This window comes from Lactuca sativa, chromosome 1, assembly GCF_002870075.4.
Source record: "Lactuca sativa cultivar Salinas chromosome 1, Lsat_Salinas_v11, whole genome shotgun sequence".
In the NCBI taxonomy this organism is placed as follows: domain Eukaryota; kingdom Viridiplantae; phylum Streptophyta; class Magnoliopsida; order Asterales; family Asteraceae; genus Lactuca; species Lactuca sativa.
Window position 1 is genome coordinate 154,747,488 of NC_056623.2, and position 21,232 is coordinate 154,768,719.

Sequence of the window (21,232 nt, forward strand, 5' to 3'; positions counted from 1 at the left end):
GAGCATAGTCTCACCTGCGCGTGGATATAAAGACCATCGAAAACGGAGTTCGTATGAAGAAGATATGATTTTTTGAAGTTTATTAAATAAATTATATATAAATTTAAATCAAAAATCTGGTAATATCCGAAGGAGGAGTCAGCGTCCTCATCCGAGTTACGCGCTGCGTAGCCTCGTACGCCCCGCGTACGCGAAGGCCTTGGTCTCGATCCGTCCATGTCGCCCCTATGCGAGCCTATGCGATCCGTCCCATCTGAACTCCGGGGTAGTCGAGGACTCGCTCTTGCATGACGCAGGGGTACGCCCCGCGTACGCCTGTACGCCCCGCGTACCGAGGCCTCTCAGCCCCTATAAGTAGAGATGCGAGGGTTCCGGAAAATTCACCCCATTTCTCTCATTTCTCTCACGATAATGCCTCGATTTCCGTGCCCGCACTACCCCGAAGCCCTGATCATTTTGCTCAAGTCCCGAAGGTCGATTTTTCTCCCGAGAATCCGAAGAAAAATCCGTTTCCCGAGACAAAACTCTGCCCGGTTTTCCATCTCGCTATCTTCAAACATTCAAGTGAGTTCATACCCCTACAAACACATTTTAAATACGTTTCAAATGTTTTTCTTTATATATATATACTCTTTTAGGGGGGGGGGGGGAAATACAAGTAAACATACGGTTATTATCGTGTAATTCATAAAATTTCACTTTACTCGTTTTTATCAAATGAATCACTTGTGATTTAGTACTACTATGTGAAAACTCTTGTCATACTTTGCATGCACTAGATTTATACAAAGTATTTAGTAATTCCAAAGTATCCTTCGTTGCTAAACCGTTTTATACATTCTAAAAACTTATGATTTATGCTTTGTCAAACATTGTGAAAAAGGATAAACTTTGCATACAAAACTATTACTTTAATACAGACTTAGGTGAGAATCCATGAGATGTGTACATCTTCGAATACTGCCTTTTTGTTAGAGTGTATCGCTACAAGTCATGTCTATAACCAGAGTCTCCCGTTCGGAGAACATGTCAAATGTGTATAGATCTATACGGGAAGTCATGATCCCGCGCCCTGACTGTTAGCTACAGTCCTTCCTTTGGGGTGACAGTTTGTCATAACGCTACGACGCTTGAAGAACGTCGGTACAGGCATATTATGTTTAGTATGGTTATAAAACTCATCGGATACACAACTATTATAGTACTTCTGATTGATGAATGGGTAGCTACTAAAGTTATTCCTTATCTAACAAACTGAAATCTTCTGATAGGTTTATTATATAAATTTATGTTTAAAATCTTCTAAAGCATGTGGATTGCTTTCAAATTTCTAGTCTTGGACATTAAACAAACAACTATTAGGAAAATAAGGGATTTTCTCGGTTCAACTATCTACATTTTTCAACACAAATACTCTCATGCACTACACACTTTTATAAGAAAATAAGGGATTTTCTTGGAAAATATACACTCATTTTGGAATGGCATTCAATGTTTCTAAATCAGTTATGAACTCACCTACTTAATTGTTGACACTTTTTCTTTGAAATAACTTGTATTCTCAGGGAACCGTTAAGCAGGTTTGGAAATCAACTTTTGGGGATTAACGCGCTGTCATTAATTATTTCTTTTGAAAGATGTTTATGCATTTATCTTTTGAGCATGTAATGAATACAATGATGTAAAAATTTTTAAAACCTTTATATATGTATGGTGGTTTGTACTTTCCTTTCTATGAACTGTTATGATACTGAATATGACGTCCTCCGCCCCCGAACGTTTCCGCCGTTCTGGTTTGGGGGTGTGACAGATTGGTATCAGAGCTTTGTTTATAGGGAATTAAGTATATCAAAACAATTTCTTTTTGGTATACAACTATAAACTCAACTGGGCAAAAACACTCTGAGAAGAGTCATACTTTTGAAATTAAATTTAATTATTTTTTAAAGTAGGCATGCACTCATTTCATACTAATAACAGTTTCATATCGGATAATTTTAGAAGTATTATAAATAAGTTGTGCAGTACAGGTACGCCTTGGGACATGTAATTGGAACTGGGAAGAATATAGCCTGATCAACTATATTTGTCCGAGTGTCGACTAACATGTGCCCTGGAGTGTCTGCAGTGGACAAGAATTTTAAAACATACCAAAAGCACATCATTACATAATACTAATGGAGTTTTTGTGTTGACATCGGCCATTAAACTTAAGGGTAAATTTCGTGTGCTCTAGCTTATAGTAAATTCTTAACCCTATTCTCGTACAGACTCAATGGCTGGATTCCATCACCCCAATGACCCCTATTACCCCAACCAAGGTAATGAAGGAAGGGTCAAAGAAGATCCCGAAGAAGAGGAACAGGCGATAGAATAAGATGAGGGAGATGACTCTGGTACAGATTCAGAGCCAGAGGTTATCAATCCACCGGCCCCACAACCTCCTATCCATGTGAGGAACTTCCAAGGACCCACTCCTGTGTGGGGAAGTCATCTCCACCATTGGAGCCAACAACAAAGCTTACGCCCTCCCTACGCCATGTGCCGAGACTTTTATGATGTCAGAGGCGGGGGATCGGCAGACCGAACACTTCCGGTCATGGTTGGGAAACTAGCCAACCAATGCTATCAATCCGGAGTTCATGCCAACTGGATCCGCGAGATCAACGTAGAAGTACAAGTTCACACTTCTGACATCTGTAGGTTGGATGGGATTCTGGACCATGCCCAACTCCAAACTGAGGCATTTCAGGCACAAATGATTGCAGCCCTACCCGAGTTAAGGGAGCAACAAGCCGCTTTTGATAGGCGTCTAATGGAATCGAAGCAATCAGATGCGGAGTCAAGCTCCAAGCGCAACCTACGTCGCAAATAGTGCTTGCCAGGATTTCAAATTTTGTTATAAATTAGGACTTCGGATAAGAATATAATTTTCTTTAAAACTTTTTGTAATCGGAGTCCTTTAGAAAGGTCAAAAAGTTTTGTCTAAACTCGGATGTAACACAACTATATGTTTAATATATATAGGGCATATCTCTTTCTTGTTTTAATTATGTGTAGTCCGTTCAACTCATAAGTACATCTATTCAAACGTTATTTATGAATCAAGCTCAAAACCCTGTGTTGGCAAAACCAAATTCTTAAACTATTAAAGGAAGTTAACTCAATATCATTCAACTCGCAACCACCAAAACTTATAATCTCTCATTTTTTTTCTTCTGGCAGCGCAATGCCTCCTCGTAGATCAGCACGTACCAACGCAACCCTACCACCACCTCCACCACTAACGTTTGATCCGGCCATGGTCCAGGCTGCTATCACGGCAGCAGTTACAGCACCTCTCTCGCAAATAAACTCCAATGCAAATGGAGGTACAGGAAGCAGCACGAATCATCCCAATCATGGCACCGGCCAGGGTCATGTAAGGGAATGTACTTACAAGGAGTTCTCCAACTCAAAGCCAAAGACTTTTAATGGCATTGGAGGAGTCATTGCACTAATGCAATGGCTCGAAAAGACCGAAACAGTCTTCGAGATCTGCTCGTGCCAAGAAACAAGAAAGGTTAAGTTCGCTGCTTGCACCTTCATAGATCGAGCCCTCACTTGGTGGAAAAGCCATGTGAATTTAGTGACGCTCACTGTCGCTAACACCATGAGTTGGTAAGATCTGAAGGTTCTACTACTAGAAGAATACTGCCCAAGAGGGGAAGTGCAAAAGCTTGAGCAAGAGCTCTGGAATCTGAAAATGACTGGGTCTGATCTAGTCGCCTACACAGCTAGGTTCAATGACCTCGCTGCTTTGTGCCCTACCATGTTTAACCAAGAATCAAAGAAGGTCGAAAGGTACATTTGGGGGTTGTCACCCCAGATTCAAGGGCATGTCCTAGCTTCCAACCCTATTACCTACAACAACGCTAAACGCCTGGCTCAGCGACTCATCGACCACTGAGTAAAACAGGGTACCATTGCAGCAACCACAAATCCACCTAAGGAGGCTCAGGGCCAGAGTACGCTTTGGAACAAGAGGAGGGGACAAACCCTCCAGGAGAACCCCAAGAAACAACAAGTAGTAGCGACCCATGCGATTACTGTAGCTACCAACTCTGCCCCCACAAGCTCATACAATGGAAAACTTCCAAAGTGCAACCAATGCAACTTCCACCACCACGGTCTCTGCCGTGACCTTCAATGCACCAGGTGCAATAAGAAGGGACATACAGCCCGCTATTGCAAAGAGCCAACCCAACAATCCACCCCCACTGCTAATACCGGAGTAAGCCGCGCCTGCTTTGAGTGCGGAGACACGGGGCACTACCGCAGGGACTGCCCGAAGGCAAACAACAGGAATACCGGCGCAAGGGGCCGAGTTTTCGCAATGGGACAAGATGAAGTCGTTGCGGACCCTACAGTTGTTACGGGTACGTTTCTTCTCGATAACTCGTATGCATGCATTTTGTCTGATAGTGGAGCGGAAAGGAGTTTTGTGAGTCACGACTTTAGAGGCATGCTAAAACCAATACCACAATCATTAAGTGAACCATTCATAGTAGAAATGGCCAACGGGAAAACCGAAGGCACTAAGGAGATATACTTAAACTGCACCCTAACTCTGAACGATAATCCCTTTCCAATCAACCTCATGCCAGTCTTGATTAAGAGTTTCGATGTCATCATTGGCATGGATTGGCTGAGTTCACATCATGCGGACATTTTATGTTACAATAAGGTCGTTCGCCTTAATCTGCCAACCGGCGAAACCTTCCTTGTCATGGGCGACAAACCTAGTACCACTCTTTGTATCATCTCAAGTATTCAAGCTCAGAAGTACCTACGCAAGGAGTGTCATGCGTTTTTGGCACATGTTGTAGATGTGAAGCGCGAAGTCACGGACGTCAAGAATGTGCCCGGCGTATGCGATTTTCCCGACGTTTTTCCCGATGATCTTCCGGGAATACCACCCACGAGACGAGTCGAGTTTAGAATCGATCTGGTTCCCGGAGCTACCCCAGTAGCCAAAGCACCCTATCGATTAGCCCCAGCAGAGATGCAGGAGCTATCCAGCCAACTGAATGAACTACTTGGAAAAGGATTCATCAGGCCGAACTTCTCGCCATGGGGAGCACCTGTATTGTTCATGAAAAACAAGGATGGATCGTTCAGGATGTGCATCGACTACCGAGAACTCAACAAACTTACCATCAAGAACCGATACCCCCTACCCCGAATCGACGACTTATTCGATCAACTCCAAGGAGCCAACTACTTCTCCAAGATCGATCTGAGGTCGGGATATCACCAGCTGCGAGTCCTGGAGAGTGATGTTCCCAAGACGGCCTTCCGAAGGAGATATGGATATTACGAGTTCGTAGTGATGCCGTTCGGACTAACCAATGCCCCGGCCGTATTCATGGATCTAATGAATCGGGTATGTCGTCCATTCTTGGATAAATTTGTGATAGTATTCATAGACGACATACTCATTTATTCAAAGAATAAAGAAGAACATAGTCAACATATGAGACAAGTCTTAGAGACGTTACAAACTGAGAGACTTTATGCAAAATTCTCAAAATGTGAGTTTTGGGTTAGAAAGGTGGACTTCCTCGGTCACGTGGTCAGCAAAGAAGGAATCCACGTGGACCCCGCAAAAATCAAGGCTATCGAAAACTGGTCTGCACCAACTACACCAACCGAAATTCGCCAGTTTCTAGGTATTGTTGGTTATTATCGAAGGTTCATCCAGAATTTCTCCAGCATCGCAAAGCCTCTTACCGCTTTAACACAAAAAGGTGTGACCTACAACTGGGGAGAAAATCAAGATGCTGCATTTCAGACATTGAAACAGGCCCTTTGCAATGCACCCATCCTTTTCCTTCCAGAGGGGATCGAAGATTTTGTGGTATATTGTGATGCTTCAATGCAAGGACTCGGTTGTGTGCTAATGCAAAGGGGAAAGGTTATTGCATATGCCTCACGACAACTGAAAACGCATGAGGTCAATTACACCACTCATGACTTAGAACTTGGAGCAGTGGTCTTTGCTCTTAAAATCTGGAGGCACTACCTATACGGTACCAAGTGCACCATCTTTACAGACCACAAGAGCCTCCAACACATATTCGACCAGAAGGAGTTAAACATGAGACAGTGACATTTGGTCGAATTGCTCAACGACTACGAATGTGAGATTCGCTATCATCCGGGAAAGGCAAACGTCGTGGCCGATGCCCTTAGTCGAAAGGAGTACTCTGGCCGAAGAGTGAAGTCATTAGCCATGTCGATCCATTCGCACCTGTCAGCGCAAGTCAAGGAAGCTCAAATAGAGGCCTTGAAACCCGAAAACGTGACAGGTGAGGCCCTTAGGGGAATGGACAAGAACTTAGAAATCAAGAGTGACGGAGCACGCTACCTCATGAACCGGATCTGGACACCCAAGTTTGGTGGATTCAGAGAGGTAGTTGTGAGCGAGGCACACAGGACTCCATACTCCATACACCCAGGGTTAGACAAGATGTATCTAGATGTCAAGCAACTCTACTGGTGGCCAAACATGAAAGCAGAGATTGCTACCTATGTGAGCAAGTGTTTGACTTGCGCCAAAATAAAAATAGAACACCAGAAACCCTCAAGTTTACTCCAACAACCTGAAATACCTAAGTGGAAATGGGAGCAGATTTCTATGGACTTTATAACGAAGCTGCCCAAAACTCAGGGTGGCAAAGATACTATTTGGGTGATCGTCGACAGATTAACCAAGTCCGTTCATTTCTTACCGATCAAGGAAACTGATAGGATGGAAAAACTATCAAGAACCTACATCCGGGAGATCGTACGACTTCATGGAGTACCGATGTCCATCATCTCAGATAGAGACATCAGATTCACTTCCAGATTCTGGCAATCATTGCAAAAATCCATTGGAACAAGGTTGGATATGAGTACAGCATACCACCCACAAACTGACGGACAGAGTGAGAGGACGATCCAAACCTTGGAAGACATGTTGCGAGCATGTGTAATCGGCGTTGGTAAGGCATGGGATGTTCACTTACCTTTGGTCGAGTTCTCTTATAACAATAGTTATCATACTAGTATCAAGACTGCTCCATTTGAAGCCCTTTACGGCCGTAAGTGCAGATCATCTCCGTGCTGGACGGAAGTGGACGACATGCAATTGGCAAAAGGTCTAGTCCCTAATAGCACCCTCACTGGTTCGGAGATCATCAGAGAAACGACTGAAAAGATCATGCAAATACGAGAACGACTGAAGTCCTTAAGGGATAGGCAAAAGAGCTATGCCGAAAAAAGACGTAAACCCTTGGAATTCCAGATTGGCGACCGTGTACTACTGAAGGTCTCACCCAGAAGGGCATGATACGCTTTGGAAAGCGTGGCAAGCTAAATCCTAGGTACATTGGACCCTTTGAAATCATTTCAAGAGTTGGTCCAGTGGCCTACAAACTCCAACTTCCAATCGAGCTTAACAAAGTACATCCAGTATTCCACGTATCGAACCTAAAGAAGTGTTTGTCCAACGAAACACTTGTAATTCCACTCGATGAAATCGAACTAAATGAAAATCATAACTTTGTGGAAGAACCCGTCGAGATCATGGATAGGGAAGTTAAACGAACTAAACAGAGTCGCGTTCCAATAGTAAAGGTTCGATGGAATGCTAAGAGAGGACCCGAGTTCACATGGGAACGGGAAGACCAAATGCAACAGAAGTATCTGCACCTCTTCCTCAGCCCCTAAGACTTCCCTTTTGTATAAAAATTTTGGGACGAAATTCCCTCTAACGGGGGGATGATGTAACAACCCGATATTTCAACCCTTTGTAATGACCTAAAAAGTCAAGTATTGTAACCACCTTGGAGTTAATAAAATTAGCTTTGATAATAAAATGCCCAAAAAGTATCTATTTAAATTCCTACTATGTTTAATATCATTAAACCGGGATCGTACGTAAGAAGGATGCCCAAATTCGGCTTCGTATATTGAAGTTCAGATTTTTCCAAGTTCGGCTTAGCAGCAGACAGCTAAAAACTCGAATCGGAGATCGAGCGACTTTTGGCCGGAATGACCTAAACGAGAAACGAAGGTCTCGACAATGGTACTTCAGCGGTAAAAAGTCTGGCAAAAACCGACGTTAGATAAAGAAGTTATGAATTTTTAATGAAATTCCTTAATCACGTCATTTTAATAAATAAATAATAAAAATAATTTCATAATATGCCAACGGAGTCTAAACGAAAGTTGTAGAGCATAGTCTCACCTACGCGTGGATATAAAGACCATCGAAAACGGAGTTCGTATGAAGAAGATATGATTTTTTGAATTTTATTAAATAAATTATAAATAAATTTAAACCAAAATTCTAGTAATATCCGAAGGAGGAGTCAGCGTCCTCATCCGGGTTACGCGCTGCGTAGCCTCGTACGCGAGGGCCTTGGTCTCGGTCCGTCCACGTCGCCCCTATGCGAGCCTATGCGAATCCGTCCCATCCGAGCTCCGGGGCAGTCGAGGACTCGCTCATGCATGACGCACGGGTACGCGATGCGTATGCCCGTATGCCCCGCGTACCGAGGCCTCTCAGCCCCTATAAAAGGGATGCGAGGGTTTCCGGAAAATTTGCTCATTTCCTCTCATTTCTCTTGCGTTTTGCCTCGTTTTCCGTGCCCGCACTTCCCCGAAGCCCTGATCATTTTGCTCAAGTCCCGAAGGTCGATTTTTCTCCCGAGATTCCCGAGAATCCCGAGAAAAATCCGTTTCCCGAGACGAAACTCTGCCCGGTTTTCCATCTCGCTATCTTCAAACTTTCAAGTGAGTTCATACCCCCTTCAACACACTTTAAATACATTTTAAATGCTTTTATACTCTTTTAGGGTTTTGGAATACAAGTAAACATACGGTTATTATCGTGTAATTCATAAAATTTCACATACTCATTTTTATCAAATGAATCAGTTATGATTTAGTACTACTATGTGAAAACTCTTGTCATACTTTGCATGCACTAGATTTATACAAAGTATTTAGTAATTCCAAAGTATCCTTCGTTGCTAAACCGTTTTATACATTCTAAAAACTTATGATTTATGTTTTGTCGAACATTGTGAAAAAGGATAAACTTTGTATACAAAACTATTACTTTAATACAGACTTAGTTGAGAATCCATGAGACATGTACATCTTCAGATACTACCTTTTTATTAGAAGGTATCGCTACAAGTCCTGTCTATAACCAGAGTCTCCCGTTCGGAGAACGTGTCAAATGTGTATAGATCTATACGGGAAGTCATGATCCCGCGCCCTGACTGTTAGCTACAGTCCTTCCTTTGGGGTGACAGTTTGTAATTACGCTACAACGCCTGAAGAACGTTGCTACAGGCATATTATGTTTAGTATGGTTATAAAACTCATCGGATACACAACTATTATAGTACATCTGATTGATGAACGAGTAGCTATTAAAACTATTCTTTATCTAACAAACTGAAATCTTCCGATAGGTTTATTATATAAATCTATGTTTAAAATCTTCTAAAGCATGTGGATTGCGTCCAATTTTTACTCTTGGACATTAAACAAACTACCATGTTAGGAAAATATGGGATTTTCCCGTATACGAACCAAACAACTATTAGGAAAATAAGGGATTTTCTTGGTTCAACTACCTACATTTTTCAACACAAATACTCTCATGCACTACATACTTTTATAAGAAAATAAGGGATTTTCTTGGAAAATATACACTCATTTTGGAACGGCATTCAATGTTTCTAAATCACTTATGAACTCACCAACTTAATTGTTGACACTTTTTCTTTGAAATAACTTGTATTCTCAGGGAACCGTTAAGCAGGTTTGGAAATCAACTTTTGGGGATTAACGCGCTGGCGTTAATTACTTCTTTTGAAAGATGTTTATGCATTTATCTTTTGAGTATGTAATGAATACAATGATGTAAACATTTTTAAAAACCTTTATATATGTATGGTGGTGTGTACTTTCCTTTCTATGAACTGTTATGATACTGAATATGACATCCTCCGCCCCCGAATGTTTCCGGCGTTCTACTTTGGTGGTGTGACAATATATATATATATATATATATATATATATATATATATATATATATATATATACATATATAGCTTAAATACTAGTCTTATCGTTAGTAGGCATCATTCATGAAGTCGATCTATAAGGGGGTATAAGGTTCTGGCATATAAAATGGCTGTTTAATGGGTGTCCATTCTCACCCACCGCTTCCTTGATTGGTGGAGGGTCATTAGCTGAACGGGTAGGATAGTGAAAACCTTTCCTCATTAAAAGTATTATGAATCTATATAAAGTAACTAAAAGTTTTTTTTCAAAAATTCCCAATCTTAGTTATTTTACGCAAGATGAATTAATGCAATCCCATGAAATTACACTTTGTACCCTTGCTAACAAGTTAGTGGAGCGTGTGTGGTCAACCGACACACTAATTGGTTTCTAAGCATAGGTGGAAAAAGGTGACTCATTGTTTGTCATAGTTCGATGGAGCGTGTGTGGTTAACCGGCACATTGAATCGGTAATTATAACAATGAGGGCACCATGTACATTTGCATGGTTATTCACACCCGCTTTGTGCTCCTCGACATCCCAGTCACAAACTTGAGGGGCATATCGAGATTTAAACATGCCATTGAAAGGTTCTATTGATCTCAAAAGAATCTAGGAGTTTTCAGTACATTTAAAACTTAATCTTCTTTTCGTATATCATGATAGAGAATTAGTGAATCATCATGCACTTATCTTCAAGTTATTTACATGCTAGATTACGACATCCCTTTTCTAATATGTAAATAATGTTGTTGGATCCTAGGCCTAATTTCTCATTTTGGGTGTTTAATTAGTGATTCATTTCTAATCAAACTTTGTTTTTTTCATTTTCAGATGTCGAACATGAACAACAATAACGCTTCTGGCTCGAGTTCCTCCGGCTCCTTCTCACTCATGAACTTGAGTGGGAGGGTGATATTCATCAGAAACAATTTCAATGATTGGATCCATAACATTAGAATGGTCACCCGTTATGAGTACAAAGAGTTTATCCTAGACAAGGAGCCAAGGGAGATTGACATGAACACTGCTACTCCCAAAGAGATTGCTGCCTTTGCGGCCCACAAGCGTAATCCCACGAAACTCCATTGCATCATGCTAGAGACAATGACTTTCGAACTCCAAAAGTCCTATGAGGACATGTATCCCTATGAGATGCAGCAAGACTTGCTGGACCGGTACCACCAAAGTGCGAGGCAAGAGAGGTATGAGATCATCACTTTGATAATCACTACCCGAATGGTTACTGGAGAGTCCCTTACCGGTCATCTACAAAATATGTAGAGATATGTTGATCGTCTTCTCAAGTTGAATGTTAACTTTGATGAAGAGCTGGCAATTGACATTATCCTTCACTCCCTGTCTACCTCCTACAACCAGTTCCGCATGACCTACCATATGAATAAAGAAGAGGTCACCTTGAGCAACCTTCAAGGATTTCTTAGGAGTGATGAGAGTAATCTCAAGGATAAGTCTATTGCATCAAATCCCACTCCAACCGCAACCCATGTTTTGGCAATTGGGAAAGGGAGGGGTAAGAAGAGGAAGGCTCCCTCAAAGAGCAACCACAATAGTAAATCCCAAGATGGTACCTCTTCTAGTGGAACCAAAGTTGGTTCTGCTAAACCCAACTTTAACCCGAAAGAGGCAGAGTGCTACCACTGTCACAAAATAGGGCATTGGAAGAGAAGCTGCCCAAAATATCTACAAACCATAAAGGATGGAAAGATCAAGCCATCCTACGCAGGTATTTACATAATTAAATTTGATGATTCATCGCATTCCATTTCTTGGGTAATTTATAAAGGATGTGGTTCTCACATTTGTTCTGATTTGCAGGGCCTAAGAAGAGATAGGGATGTAGAGCATGGGAAGATAAATTTGATCACAGGGAACAGAAGATCGTCGTCTGCCACCAAGATCGGAATTTACTCTTTAGTGCTTAATAGTAGATTAGGATTAGATTTAAACAATTGTTGCTATTCGCCAGATATGCCAAGAAACATCATTTCATTTCATGGTTTATATAGACAAGGTTTCAGATATTCATTTTATAATGAAAAGGGTTCTATTAATGCTTATCTTAATGGTGTATTTTATTTTGAAGCATTGCCTTGTAATGGAATATATGAAACTGTGATGGTTGTAGATAACTTAGGAAATGATGTGTTGTGTATTGATTCATCCAATGGTTTGGATAAAGCTTACTTGTGGCATTGTCGTCTTGGACATGTCAACAAGAAACGCACAGCCCAACTCCAAAAGGATGGATTGTTGGAGACATTTGACCTTAGGGACGATGATGTGTACGAGTCTTGATTACTTGGAAAGATGACCAAGTAACCCTTTACTAGCACTTATAAGAGGGGTGAGGGTGTATTCGATCTCATACACACCGATGTGTGTGGTCCCTTTAGATCAACCAAAAGGGATGCGAGCCACTTCTACGTGACTTTTACTGATGATTATAGTAGGTATGGATATATCTACTTAATCAAGCACAAGTCAGAAACCTTTGAAAAGTTCAAAGAGTTTAAACAAGAAATGGAGAATCAGTTGGGCAGGAAAATCAAGATGCTTCGATCCGATCGAGGAAGAGAGTACCTAAGTCTTGAATTCCATGACTATCTTAAGGAATGTGGAATAGTTTCTCAATTCACGCCGCCTAGGACACCGTAGTTGAACGGTGTGGCTGAACGGCATAATCGAACCTTGTTGGACATGGTTCGTTCCATGATGAGTCATGCTTCACTACTTATCTCATTTTGGAGGTATGCCTTAGAGATTGTCGCCCATATCCTTAACTTAGTCCCCACGAAGATGGTTGCCAGAACACCTCACGAGATGTGGACAGGGAAGGCTCCCTCGTTGGCACATATAAAGATTTGGGGTTGCGAAGCTTTCGTAAGATGAGAGACTCACAAAAAGCTCGAACCTCGTAGTGAGCGGTGCATTTTCATTCGTTGCCCGCATAAATCCTTTGGATATCTCTTTTATAAACTGAGTAACAATGTTGTCTTGTGTAACAACCCGAAGTTGTTCATCGCCAAAAACCCATTCTACCCGTATAACTCGTCGGAGATCGAAATGTCCCGATATCGTTTTTGGGTTTAGTTAACTAAAATTATATGTTTATTATCATTCAGTGTGGGTCCAAATCATTTAGGAACTCATGAATTTAGCCCAAAAAATTTATTTCATAAGTTTTATAAATATCCTCGTCGGGTGACGGAAACTCAATCGGGTGCGACTTAAAGCTTCGTTTAAGGCCGGTATCGGGTAGAATTCCACCGTGTCCAAGTTTTAGGAACTATATAAACGTGTTTAACCCCTCATTTGAAGCTTTTTCCTTCTCTCTCTACTCTCTCTCTAACCTCTCTCCTAAATCCAAAGATTAAGGGTCCAAAACTCAATTTTAAGGCCTCAAATCCCTAAGGTACCTTCCTAACCTTAATCTATAGCATATTTGGCTTCCAAATTCGACATTTAATCATGAAATGGGACAACACATATGATTTTACGGCCCAGGAGGCTGCCTAGGCCGTAAACACCAATTTGAAGGGTTTTAAGCCCTTAAACTCCTTCCTAAACTCATCTGGACTTTAGATATGGCTATAGGACTTCAAGATATGGACTTAGAAAATTTAAAACATGCATTTTGAAGGATTTGAAGGAGTTTACGGCCAAGGCACAAGCTTCGGCCGTAAACTCATATTTAAGGGGTTTTCTTGACCTTAAACCCTTCCAAATCGCTAGTATGGCTTAGATAGGAATTATAGAACATTGATTTTAGCATTTGGACACTTGAAACATGATTTTTGGGGGCCTTATGTGAGTTTACGGCCAAGGAATGTGCTTGGGCCGTAAACTCCTCCAAGCATGGCATAAATTCAATTCTAAGGTGTTAGAAAGCCATCCAACACCACCAAAAGCCTTGGGATAAATCATAGGACCAACCAAAAATAGTTGAAGGACCTTAAAAACATTATTTGAGGGATTTCTAAGAGTTTACGGCCAAGGCTTGTGCTTGGGCCGTAAACTCCTTGATTCATGGTGTTAAAATGCCAACTAAACACCCCTAAGGCCCTTAGATGAATTTTAGAAGCCCTTCCATGCAAGTTTTTAGCCTTAAAACACTTTGTATCACCCTATAGAAGAGTTTAAGGCCATGAGGGGGGTCTCATAGGCCGTAAACTCCATAAACCCCTCAAATGTCCCTTACAAACTCATGTTAGGCTTTGGAATAATTCTACCAATCACATGTGATTTGTTCTAGCTCCATTTAACACCATTTTTATGAGAAAATAGGAGTTTACGGCCATGAAGACATGCTAGGCCGTAAACACCCATAAGAGGGTCCATTTGATGCTTTGAAATCGTTCCAAGTCCTTCAACCAAGTCTAGAAATTTTCCCCTAAGTGTTTGAAGTCATTTAGCACCATAAACCACCCCCACCATGAGTTTACGGCCGTAAACTCATGGGGAATAGATGTTTTAGAACAAAAACTCTTATATTAGTTTACTCATGGGGAGTAAACTCGAGTCCCAAGTCCCTAGTGTCATTTCACGTCCTCAAACGCCACCCGGGTCCCTCCAAACCCTTATATTGGAGTGTTTTCGCGACTTGAAGCAAGTGTCCCTATCATATAAATAAAATAAGTCCTAATTAGATACAAATGTGTATATTTACATTATAATTAGCAGCCTCGTGTATTTACAAGCCCCGGATCAACTCTTAGCGTTCAAATCGACACATTTCTCGTCCAATGAGTTCATACCCCTACGCCTTTTTCCTTGTTTTTCAATGTTTTCAGGGGGGGAATACAAGCAAAACTATAACTGTTTTCGAAATATAATATTAATATGTTTCAAATGATATCTGGCAAATTTATAAACTCTTTTACTCCTTATGTATTATATTGAGCCTAAGGAATGATTTATCATTTACAACTAAATGGATTTTAGTTAAGAAAATAATCAAACTAATCAAATTATTATGGGAATAATTAGGGGTTCTATGTTTCTTCTTATATCATGTACTAATATTTGTATTAAGTTATTAGATAAACTATGTCTGATTCAGTTTATCTCCGTATCATTCGAATGTTTTGCCAGATAGTTTCATTTTATGTATCTATTTTCACTGTATCATGTCTCAAAATCTTTGTATGTTTGGTATCGTATTGTAACCCTATGAATAGTTAATACTAGCTTGTGAGATAGTCACTACCCTTTATGGATGATCAAGTAAATCCTCCCCGGAAGTGTAACCAGAGTCTCCTGGAGGGAGAGCAAGGAATTTGTGAACAGATCTATTCGGGACTGACAATCCCACACCTTAACTGCTAGCTACAGTTAGGCGGGCACGCCTGGGGTGACAAATTCTGTATATCGTCCAACGTCTGACTAACGTCAAGGAGGTCTCGTTGTCGTATCAGTATGGTTACCCGACTCACAATACGTATTAATATAAACATATTCAGAGCTAGGATTTTGTTTAGAATCTATATCTTGTTCGGGATGATAATCCCATGGTCTTGTATCTATATTTCGTTTGGGATGGTAATCCCATGGTCTTAAATCCATATCTTGTAGGTGATGATAATCCCATGGTTTTATGTCTATATCTTGTTCGGGATGATAATCCCATGATTTTGTGTCTATATCTCGTTCGGGATGGTAATCCCATGGTTTTGAAACTAACTCTTATACGGGATGATAATCCCTTGATTTTATCAATCTATCTTATATTTATTTTCGGGATAGTGATCCCATGGTTTTTATCGAACTATCTTATAACTGGTTCGGGATGTTAGTCCCAAGGTTTTCAAAATACTTTCTATCTATAGTTCGTCTATATTATAGTTTTGCATATTAAACTACACTCTGTGTTATTCAATCAATCTTGCATTTAGGAAAATATGGGATTTTCCTGGGGTTAACTTATAACTTGTAACAAAACTGTAACGAAAGATAACTAAACTACTTTATATAAGAAAATATGGGATTTTCTTGGATAATAAATCTTTTCGGAAAAACTAAAGGAAACCGATACATTTTCACAAAACAAAACCGCTTATGAACTCACCAGCTTTATGCTGATTTTCAAACTGCTTGTATTCTCAGGTCCAAGTTAGACAGGTACCCGGCGATATCTTTTGATGAAGACGGAGTGTTCCGAAGACTCGTCTCGTTTTGTTCATATGATATATGTATAACTCTTGTACAATTTACTTTTGAACCAAATGTAAACTTTCATATATATATGTAATGTAATGGTTGTTTACTGTGATTACTATGTACATTGGATTTGATACTCAACGTGGAGTCAACCCCTGGAACGTTTCCGCCTTTGGTTTTCTGGGTGTGACAGATTGGTATCAGAGCCCTTGTTTATAGTGAACAGAGTATACCAAACCTTACATGGTATAAGACTATAAACATTAAGGGGCCTAAGTTCTCTAAACTAAAAGTATCCTACAAAAAAGAAGTATTTTCAAAAGTATTTAAGTATGCCGAGCCGTCGAAATCCGCAACCAAAAGTAGAACAAAACATAAGTAAATGGGTGTTGTACACTGCGGTTAAACCTGGGCAGTTATGTAGTCGTGTCTAGGGTCAATATAGCCAGGCCAACTATATTCATTCGAGACACGGCCAACATGTGCTTGGGAGTGACTGTGGTATGCGGCATACCTAAAACTTATCCAATATCCCAAACAACGAATCGTCGCTGCAGCGAACCATGAAATACTATGGGAGTGTTTCTCGAGCCGATCCTTTGTCGAAATCCTCGTATACGCGTTATTCCTTCATTATTTCTCTAGCGATAAAATGTTCTATCTTGATAACTCCTTTCTGCTTTATCGCTTAGTATGATGCTATATTTGCCTTGATGAGATATCTCTTGTGCCATATCTCTTGATTCAATTCAGAGGACTTATGATCCTCTCTTTCCTGATCTTTTTAGATCAAGATGCCTCCAAGAAAGAGACCCAGCTCAACGAACAACAGCAATCCTCCTCCGCCACCACCTCCTATTCAAATCGATTTGGAAACACTTTAGGCAACCATTTCCGCTACCATATCAGCTCTCTTACCTCAACTGAACTCTAGGGGTTCGGGAGGTGAAACCCAAAACCTAGATGATAGCCAGGGACACCAAAAAGGGGGTTCCTATAAAGACTTCATGAACGCAAAACCGACATTCTTCGATGGCACAGGGGGTGTCATTGCTTTAACCCGATGGTTCGAGAGAATCGAATCAATCTTTGAAATATGTGGCTGTTCGGAGTCTGATAGAGTCATGTTTGCCGCCTGTACCTTCCTAGACAAAGCCCTGACTTGGAGGAATGGCCGAGTTAAATCCTTAACTTTACCTGTAGCCAATGCTATGGGTTGTGAAGCTATGAAGGAGCTTGTTCTCGCAGAGTATTGCCCTCGGGGTGAACTTCAGAAACTAGAACATGAACTTTGGAACCTTAAGATGAAGGGTTCCGACATAGCTGCTTATACCTCAAGATTCGACGATCTGGCGTTACTTTGTCCAGGAATGGTTACCCCGGAGAGTAAAAAGATAGAGAGGTTCATCTGGGGGTTGACCCAGCCAACAAAAGGGAATGTCTTGGCTGCGAAGCCAGACACATATGACAGTGCTAAATGCCTTGCGAAAATCTTGATTGACCACGAAGATAACTCTGATGAGGAAGCTACCACCCCCGAGCCGGTCGCCAGTGGAGGCGGAAACAAAAAGAAATTCTGGAATAAGCGGAAGGCCCAGAGTACGCAAGCGTCTTCTAAGAAACAGCAAACGGTAGCAGTCCATGCTGCTACTGCCCCTGTCGCTATTTCAGCTATCGGTTCCACAGCCCAAACTCCCGCCAGTGGATACACTGGTACCCTTCCTTGGTGTGGTAAGTGTAACTACCACCACCGCATTCCTGGTCCATGTCGCGAAAGGATCTGCGAAAACTGTGGCAATAAGGGCCATCTTGCACGAACCTGCAGAAAACCAGCCAAGCCAATGAACGAATCATCCGGAGCGGGAATCAGTCCGGCCTGTTACAATTGTGGTGAAGCTGGGCACTTCAAAAGGAATTGCCCCAAGACAGTTACAACCGCTAATCCCTCTGCCGCCGCAGGTATATTTCTCTTTGATAATTCTTATACTTGCAACTCTTTTCGATTTTGGTGCAAAAAGGGAACCCTGTTATCTATCTATTCAAACATTTTCTAAACTCAATCCTTCGTATGCAATTGAAATGTGTACCGTCGAGATGACTAACTAGTGGGATAGGGAACACTAACTTCGTACCTATAGATTGAATCCTCAGTCCGGAGGACTATTCTGTTCCATTCGATTTAAAAAGGGGGAAACTTTCCATCAAAATACTTTGATGCTATGATTAACAAGAGATGACCGAGTCTCATTCATGTTGTTATCTTTACTTTCGAAAGGGTCACTCGTCTAGATTTTTCCTCAACCCTGTTCTCGTGATCTTCGGCATCAAACTTCCGTATCATTCTATGCCTTAGAATTCAAAAGTTTTCCCAATGTGAATTACCACGCATCCCTCGTTTCTGTGATTATTAAGAAACGAGAAGTTAGCAGCTCTTCCCTCTAAATGTCTATCCCGAAGGATTCCCGGGAGTTTCTTTTGAGCATCTAGTTTAATCTCACATCAGACCTTTCGAGATCTTCGTAGAGATCGATTCTACAACCTTCAGGTTTCGGATGCCCTTAGAGCTTGGTAATATCTATCTAGTCCATCACGTCTCGAATCCTTAGAAACGTCTGCCTAACGAAACCCTAGTGATTCCTTGAAGAAACCGAAGTCGTCCAGGGTTGGAACTTTCATGAGAAAACAGATTGATATCGTAGATTGAGAGAGTCAAGAAACAAAACCAAGACATGTCCCGATAATGAGAATTCGTTAGAACGCCCAATAGAGACAAGATTCTGCTTGAGAAAGTGAAGAATCCGAGGCAACAAATCCATTCGTATCTCATTCCAATCCATGATCTGTATCTTCTTCTTTGAATTTCGGGACGAAATTCCCTCTAACGGGGGGATAATGTAATAACCCGAAGTTGTTCATCGCCAAAAACCCATTCTACCCGTATAACTCGTCGGAGATTGAAATGTCCCGATATAGTTTTTGGGTTTAGTTAACTAAAATTATATGTTTATTATCATTCAATGAGGGTCCAAATCATTTAGGAACTCATGAATTTAGCCCAAAACATTTATTTCATAAGTTTTAGAAATATCCTCGTCGGGTGACGGAAACTCAATCGGGTGCGACTTAAAGCTTCGTTTAAGGCCGGTATCGGGTAGAATTCCACCGTGTCAAAGTTTTAGGAACTATATAAACGTGTTTAACCCCTCATTTGAAGGTTTTTCCTTCTCTCTCTACAATCTCTCTAACCTCTCTCCTAAATCCAAAGATTAAGGGTCCAAAACTCAATTTTAAGGCCTCAAATCCCTAAGGTACCTTCCTAACCTTAATCTATAGCATATTTGGCTTCCAAATTCGACATTTAATCGTCAAATGGGACAACATATATGAGTTTACGGCCCAGGAGGCTGCCTAGGCCGTAAACACCAATTTGAAGGGTTTTAAGCCCTTAAACACCTTCCTAAACTCATTTGGACTTTAGATATGGCTATAGGACTTCAAGATATGGACTTAGAACATTTAAAACATGAATTTTGAAGGCTTTGAAGGAGTTTACGGCCAAGGCACAAGCTTGGGACGTAAACTCATATTTAAGGGGTTTTCTTGACCTTAAACCCTTCCAAATCGCTAGTATGGCTTAGATAGGAATTATAGAACATTGGTTTTAGCATTTGGACACTTGAAACATGATTTTTGGGGGACTTATGTGAGTTTACGGCCAAGGCATGTGCTTGCGCCGTAAACTCCTCCAAACATGGCATAAATTCAATTCTAAGGTGTTAGAAAGCCATCCAACACCACCAAAAGCCTTGGGATAAATCATAGGACCAACCAAAAATAGTTTAAGGACCTTAAAAACATTATTTGAGGGATTTCTAAGTGTCTACGGCCAAGGCTTGTGCTTGGGCCGTAAACTCCTTGATTCATGGTGTTAGAATGCCAACTAAACACCCCTAAGGCCCTTAAATGAATTTTAGAAGCCCTTCCATGCAAATTTTTAGCCTTAAAACACTTTGTATCACCCTATAGAAGAGTTTACGGCCATGAGGGGGGTCTCATAGGCCGTAAACTCCATAAACCTCTCAAATGTCCCTTACAAACTCATGTTAGGCCTTGGAATAATTCTACCAATCACATTTGATTTGTTCTAGCTCCATTTAACACCATTTTTATGAGAAAATAGGAGTTTACGGCCATGAAGCCATGCTAGGCCATAAACTCCCATAAGAGGGTCTATTTGATGCTTTGAAATCATTCCAAGTCCTTAAACCAAGTCTAGAAATTTTCCCCTAAGTGTTTGAAGTCATTTAGCACCATAAACCACCCCCACCATGAGTTTGCGGCCGTAAACTCATGGGGAATGGATGTTTTAGACCAGACAACTCATATATTAGTTTACTCATGAGGAGTAAACTCGAGTCCCAAGTCCCTAGTGTTATTTCACGTCCTTAAACGCCACCCGGGTCCCTCCAAACCCTTGTATTGGAGTGTTTTCGTGACTTGAAGCTAGTGTCCCTATCATATAAATAAACTAAGTCCTAATTAGACACAAATGTGTATATTTACATTATAATTAGGAGCCTCGTGTATTTACAAGACCCGGATCAACTCTTAGCGTTCAAATCGACACATTTCTCGTCCGGTGAGTTGATACCCCTACGCCTTTTTCCGTGTTTTTCAATGTTTTCAGGGGGGGGGGGGGGAATACAAGCAAAACTATAACTGTTTTCGAAATATAATATTAATATGTTTCAAATGATATCTGGCAAATTTATAAACTCTTTTACTCCTTATGTATTATGTTGAGCATAAGGAATGATTTATCATTTACAACTAAATGGATTTTAGTTAAGAAAATTATCAAACTAATCAAATTATTATGGGAATAATTTGGGGTTCTATGTTTCTTCTTATATCATGTACTGATATTTGTATTAAGTTATT